Raw genomic sequence first — 6,329 nt, 5'->3', positions numbered from 1 at the left:
AAACCGAGCCCTGGGTATCCTGCTCTGCCTTGGAGAAAATGAAAGCTCAGATGGACTGATCTGGAATCTTGCTCCTTATGAGGTCATAAAGGGTAAAGTTACCTCCCCTTTCTCTGCTTTGCCCGCCCAGAGAATTTGCCCCCCCCATGAGAGAGAGAGACATCATGGCTTTCAAAAAAAAGTGGCAGTTGGTCAAGGCCACACCCCCAGCCTGCAACTTGCCCCCCCCTCTCCTCATTAAAGCTACAGACTCAGAAATGGCAGAAACTAAGGGAAGCTCATTTTGGGATGGTTTAGTGGCTGTAATTCTGCACCAAGGCTGGATTTGGGAAAGAGAATCAGATACAGTATTAGGGACCACTAGGTCTAATAAAGAGAATTAGATACAGTATTAGGGACCACTAAGGTCTATATAAAAGAGACTCAGATACAGTATTGGACCACTAAGGTCTATAAAAGAGAATTCACATACAGTATTAGGGGACCACTAAGGTCTATATAAAAAGAGACTTCAGATACAGTATTAGGGGACCACTAAGGTCTATATAAAAGAGACTTCAGATACAGTATTAGGGGACCACTAAGGTCTATACAAAAGATACTTCAGATCCAGTATTATGGGACCATTAATGTCTATTTAAAAGAGACTTCAGATACAGTTTTAGGGAACCACTAAGGTCTATATAAAAGAGACTTCAGATACAGTATTAGGGGACCACTAAGGTCTATATGAAATTAGTAAAAGAGCACCATGCCACTGGGACCTTTAACCTTTTTTTAAAATTAAGTTCTCACCCTTTAAAAAGGCAGAAGAACAGTTCTTTGTCTGTGAAATGGCTGGGTTACATTCCTGAACAAAAGCCTTGGAGTGTTCCTTTGTCCCTGTGTCATGCCTGAACAGAGGAGTGTGCCAGGTAAAGAAACGAGGCAGTGTGTGGTACAACAGAAGCATTTCTTAGCTCTTATTTCACAAAATCTCTTGATCCTCTTTTCAGCGGTGGGCTGGGGAGTTTTAGACGCTTGCTCTATTTTAGCGTCAACAGACAAAGTGTTGGAAGTGTAGCCAAACATCCCCCAGCTGTCACTTCACTTCACAGACGATGGCCTTGTTTTCTGTTCCCGCATGGCTCACACATCCTCGTCTCTCCCCTATGCTTTTTTTTTTCTTCCCTCCTCCTTCTCTCCTCCCCCCTCTCCTGTCCGCTCCTTCACCCTTTAATGTTGACTCCACTCATCTTATCTTTTTATTCTCTCCTTACTTGTTGTCTCAATGTATTTTCTTTAAATATGAGATGCAAAAATGAAGTTTTTTGTCTATTTCATTTCAGAGTTTTTATTATTATTTGACTTTTGCCTGCATAACATGTCATGTCATTCCATTTTGCATCCGTAGATGGTAGTAATGTGTCTCTGGGGAGCCAAACTGCGCTGATCATGAATCCCTTTAATCATCACTCTGCACTGTCTCACTACTCCTTCAAACATTATTACAGGTTTGTTGGGACACAAAAGCAACGTCAAAACCTGTAAATGCATTCATTTATTCACTCAACCGTTATTAATACTCAAGAGATCATTGAGGGGCGATCCTCATTTACAATGGCATAGTTAGTATGGTAGATTTTCAATAAGCGCCTAACTCCCAATTTCCACCGGGTGCGGAACGGCTGCAGATCCGATCCGGAACGGCGGCGAAGTCATTAGGTTTCCATCAAAGTCGTTGTGTGTATTTCCGCTGACTGCGGAGCGGCTGCGTTCCAACTCCGTCCCAGCTCCGGCGGTCCCCAGCCCTTCGGCGCAGATACGCACAGCTTCTATTTTTTTCCTCACCGTCACGTGACCAGCCGGCGGTTGCCTATTTTCATTAGACATCAGATGTATTGTGTGCAGAAATGTTCCTACAATATCGCACTGGCCCACTCATGAGAATGCGTTGCCATGTATGAATACAGCTTTACCTAGTTGCCAGTAAGGCTGGGCGAAATGGAGAAAATCTAATATCACTATATTTTTGACCAAATACCTCAATATCGACACCGCAACGATACTGTATTGGTGACTATCGGTGCTTTTACAAAATATTGACACAATGAGATTTTTGATAAATAGTCATTATATCCATATTACTGATGATTAAGTAGCTAAAGGCAAATAATAGAATAGTAACAGTCTGCTAAGTTCAGAAAAAAATGACATCACTTTACTGTAATGCAGCCTTTAAAACCAGGAAAAGACAACACTTATGCTATATTATGATATTGGACGATATCTAGTCTCATATCATGATATTGATATAATACCGATATATTGCCCAACTCTAGTTGCCAGTACAGCATAACCTGTCTTCTGAGAGAATGAAACATTGAAAACACTTAGTATTTTGGGGAAGTAAATAATCAATTAAGATGGGACAAGATGACGCTGGGCAGGGCCCTTCGACCACTTGGAGGTATCTTCCCTGAGGCAGTTTAGGATGTAGCCTAGTGTGAACCGGCGGCGAGCAGCTTAGATAATTCCCTGACTCTGTAGCATCTGCCGACTAAAGCTGAGCCGAGGCGAAAGGTGTTCAGACGCGCCTAAATCCAGGATTTCCCAGCAGGTGTTGAGATTCGAGGTGGAAACTTTGTGCTGAAAAGCTTTTATTACCAAAAGCTTTAAGCTACTTCTGTCACAGATACACAGATGGCGATAAGCTGCGCGATCACCGGATCCTTCTTTCAAGTACTGACTCCTTGTTCATGTTTTTCTTCAAAGCAAAGGGTGTGCACGTACACATTCCAGCAGTGTGGCGAGCAGAAGAGGCTTTGTAGCTTTTACCTATATTTTGAAGACTATTTGACTGAAATATGTCTATTCCTTCCCATGTAATTGTACAATATTTTATGATCAAGAGAGGCTGTTTGGGCAACATGTTAGTTTTCATCGTACACAGATACCCTGTTAATATTGTGAGGCCGCAGCTTTCGCCATCTTTGTTGGACACTGTCCTCCACCGAAAACAGCCCCATAGGTCGTTTGTTAAAGCAGCAACTACGACTCATCTTTAAGTTTCTATTGGAGCCGTTCTCTAGTGGAGGTAGTAATTATGACGGGAGTAAAGCGGAAAGTAAGGAGACAAAGTATAAGAGAGTACAAAGAGAGTGTAAGTTACTCATAAGGAGACTGGGTTTGTGTCTTAGGCTAATGAAAGCAGCTTTATTACCACAAATAATCACGAAGATTAAGTTCCACAAATAGAGGCAAAAAACAGATAGAAACATGGACTTTTAGATAAATCATTACAACCTAATGACTTTTGAATCTTGAATTCTGTTTTCCCTGAAAGTCTAAATTTTAAATTGGGAATCATTGTACCAGAAAAAATCATGCATCACTTTCTGAGATTTTTTTCACGCATAGAGCTCAGTAAAGTCGAGTGGGGTGATGATGGGGTCTTATAATAACATTTGAAATGCAGTGACACAATTCATTTCATTCTGTTTCCATCTCTTAGAATTCATGTGATTTACAAATGTTCTCCAGTGACGTCTGTTCACTCTTTTCAGAGTTTTGAAGTTGTTCCTAGGGCGACAATGGGGATTTCATCTTTTCTTCACAGCGGGGAGTCCTAATCCTTTTTAGTCTGGGGGACATGAACACAATGCTGTTATTTTCTTTTCTTTCAGTGACTTGCAGACAGTGGCACATTGAGGGACAGCTAACATGCAGATACGATAGGAACAAATCTGCTCTGTTTTGTGCAACTTCTGTACAACACAATATGTATTTAAAGATCTGTGAAAGAGAGAGGCAGTGGAGCTGTGACAAAAAGAACAGCAAGTCCCAAAGGACAAAACCCATCATTCCAACATTAATCTTGTCTCCTATGTGTTCTGATCTGCAATAGGATTAGGGTTTAGCTAGTCTCGCTTTGCCAGACCTTCCTCCACAGGGCTGGATTTACCCTGCAGAGATCTGAGGAGCAGTTAACCACAGCCTTCATAAAGCCACCAGAGTTTAGTCTAGTCATTTTCTTCATGTCAACACAAAGAAAGGAAGATAACGGACATATCCGGCCAAAAAGAGTGACATCCGGCGGTATATCTGGCGCCACCTGAACGATCCTGGAAATGGAACATCATGTATAGACTACAGGCAGAGGTGGGTAGGTACATCTACTTAGGGAAGTTTTTGAGAACAAAATTATACTTTTAGAGTAGTTTTAAATCCCTATACTTTTTACTTCAGTAGATTTGTGAAGAAGAAACTGTCTTCCTCTGCTACATTAGGCAATAAGCAATTCAATAATAAGTTAAAACTATTTTAGGGAATAGTACTGAAATATATCATAACTCAAATTCACAATTCACATCATGTTATGGGCATTTTCGGCCTTTATTTTGATAGGAAAGCCGAAGACATGAAAGGGGAGAGAGAGGAGGTGTTAGAGGGCCTGCTATATCAACTGAGCTATCCGGGCGCCCTGGTGCGGACATATTTGATCGTCAAATTGTAGACTTCTACAATAAGTTGACAGAGAGGAGGAGATATATAAAGTGTTGTCAAGGAAACTCAAAACTATATAGGGCACATGCGCTCAGTCTGTCTAACGTACAACCAGCTAGCTAAAGTATCCACACCTTTAGGGAGTTTTAACTTTAAGAACATGATCACAGAAGTGCCTGCTCTGATTCTGTTCCAGCTGAACTGCCATATAGAATCGTCTTTATTTGAGGCTCCAGTGCAGAAAGTGACAGGAACGATTGCAGAGAGGAGCGGTGACGGGAACGTGAGATGACAGGAATCTGTTATGAGGCAGATTCTGGATGCCAAGTCAGGAAGAGTTTGTGATTTGAGGACTCAAGGACAACTCCTACAAGTTGTTAAACTTCTTGATTTTAGAACTTTTACATTTGTTTCCCTCTTTCAGGGACCAGCTACACAAACATAAATTTAAAAAAAACTTTGTGTTGTCTTAGGGTCAAATTTGACCCATTTATAACATGCACAAAAAAGATAATTCAATACAATAAAAGGAAAGGGGAAAAGCCAAAAAGCATAATATGAGCACTATAAAACTTTTTTCCTCGAACAAAACTTATTCGTATTGAAAACTGATAACCTCTTTTGTCCTCTTAACCCTTATGTTATCTCCTATTTAAGTTCCTAAATCTGAAATATGGGTTTCTTTCATCCACATGTCCCAGTAATAACATGGATGGTTCCATACAATGCTTGAATAAAAATGAATGATCCCTACGCTACTTTCATGGTCTAACATCTGCGATAGCCTAATCCATAAACAGATGTTGCTCTGATCTTTACTATTCAAGTCACAATTATTCACAATTTCTGCTTATTTTACTCAGAACCTAGGCATAATCTCATGGAAATGAGGTTTGTTGTAGTCTAAGTAGGCTAGGAAGATGTAACAGAATTGGGTTACATGTCATAGTTCATGATTTATAAACAGGCAAACTAACAAGTTCCTGGTCGACAGGAAGACACTACAAGGGTTGACTTAAACAAATCATGCCATTATGCTGAAATTAAAGTTAACCACGGCAAAAGTAGCAAAGGGACCAAAGCAGTAAATATTAGTAGAGTCGGACAGATTCCGGGCTGTGCATGCTTTGGTGTGTACATGAGAAGAATAAAAGCATTGAGACAGACAGCAACTCGGACCGGAAGGAAGCAGAGTGAGACCAAAGGAAGTTATGGGTGACAGAGAAGAAGAAGAAATAAGAAAGATGTGACTCGTCTTTGTTGCCGTACATTAGCATGTCTGGAATTTCTCTTCCTTTAGCGTGGGAAGCACTCCCTACTGTTTCATCTGTTGGTATTTATAAAGAGCAATTTAACATTCACCGAAGAAGCCGCGTCTGAGGGGGAATAAAAAGTACACATGAGCCTATCTATGGAGAAGATCAGCTGTCAGATAGATGAGCAAAAAAGACCTTATGACACAAATGGTTGTGAACTTTGAGGACATTTTCGTCCTCAGCCGAAGGGAAAAACAAAGTCTCCATCTACGGTGTGACGGCACATTGTCATCCTCGTGGCGTCTCCGAGGCGAGATAGACGGTGTCAGCCAAAAATGTGGGCCGGGGCAGAAAGGATCATTCGGTCGCAAGTTAGAAGCTTGAGTCAGACAAACAGCAGTCCATAGGTGAACCGCAGACTCCAGGTTTCATATGTAGCCCTAATGCAACCGCTACACCTGTCAATATGTCAGGATTTTTAATTATCATGACTTTTTTAAATCAAGTAAAGCTTTAGTGTGTAACCTTTTGATATTGATGAATGTCAGTTACATTGAAGCCGTTGCCAAATGAGTTGCTACAAAGCTA

General features: G+C 40.9%; 1 long non-coding RNA gene across 1 annotated transcript in view; it reads right to left on the bottom strand.

The window, feature by feature from the left end:
- Nucleotides 1–674: 674 nt before the first annotated feature.
- Nucleotides 675–6,329, bottom strand: part of LOC116685722 (uncharacterized) — a 21,079-nt gene continuing 15,424 nt past the window's right edge. Inside the window, exons 2-3 of the long non-coding RNA XR_004331028.1 lie at nt 4,179–4,187; nt 675–771 (exon numbers count right to left, since the gene is read on the bottom strand). This is a non-coding gene — a long non-coding RNA (uncharacterized LOC116685722). The remainder of the gene's footprint in view (nt 772–4,178; nt 4,188–6,329) is intronic.

The sequence above is a fragment of the Etheostoma spectabile genome, unplaced genomic scaffold, assembly GCF_008692095.1.
Source record: "Etheostoma spectabile isolate EspeVRDwgs_2016 unplaced genomic scaffold, UIUC_Espe_1.0 scaffold172, whole genome shotgun sequence".
In the NCBI taxonomy this organism is placed as follows: Eukaryota; Metazoa; Chordata; class Actinopteri; order Perciformes; family Percidae; genus Etheostoma; species Etheostoma spectabile.
The sequence above is the reverse complement of the archived record's forward strand: the minus strand, read 5'-3'. Positions and strand labels throughout refer to the sequence as shown.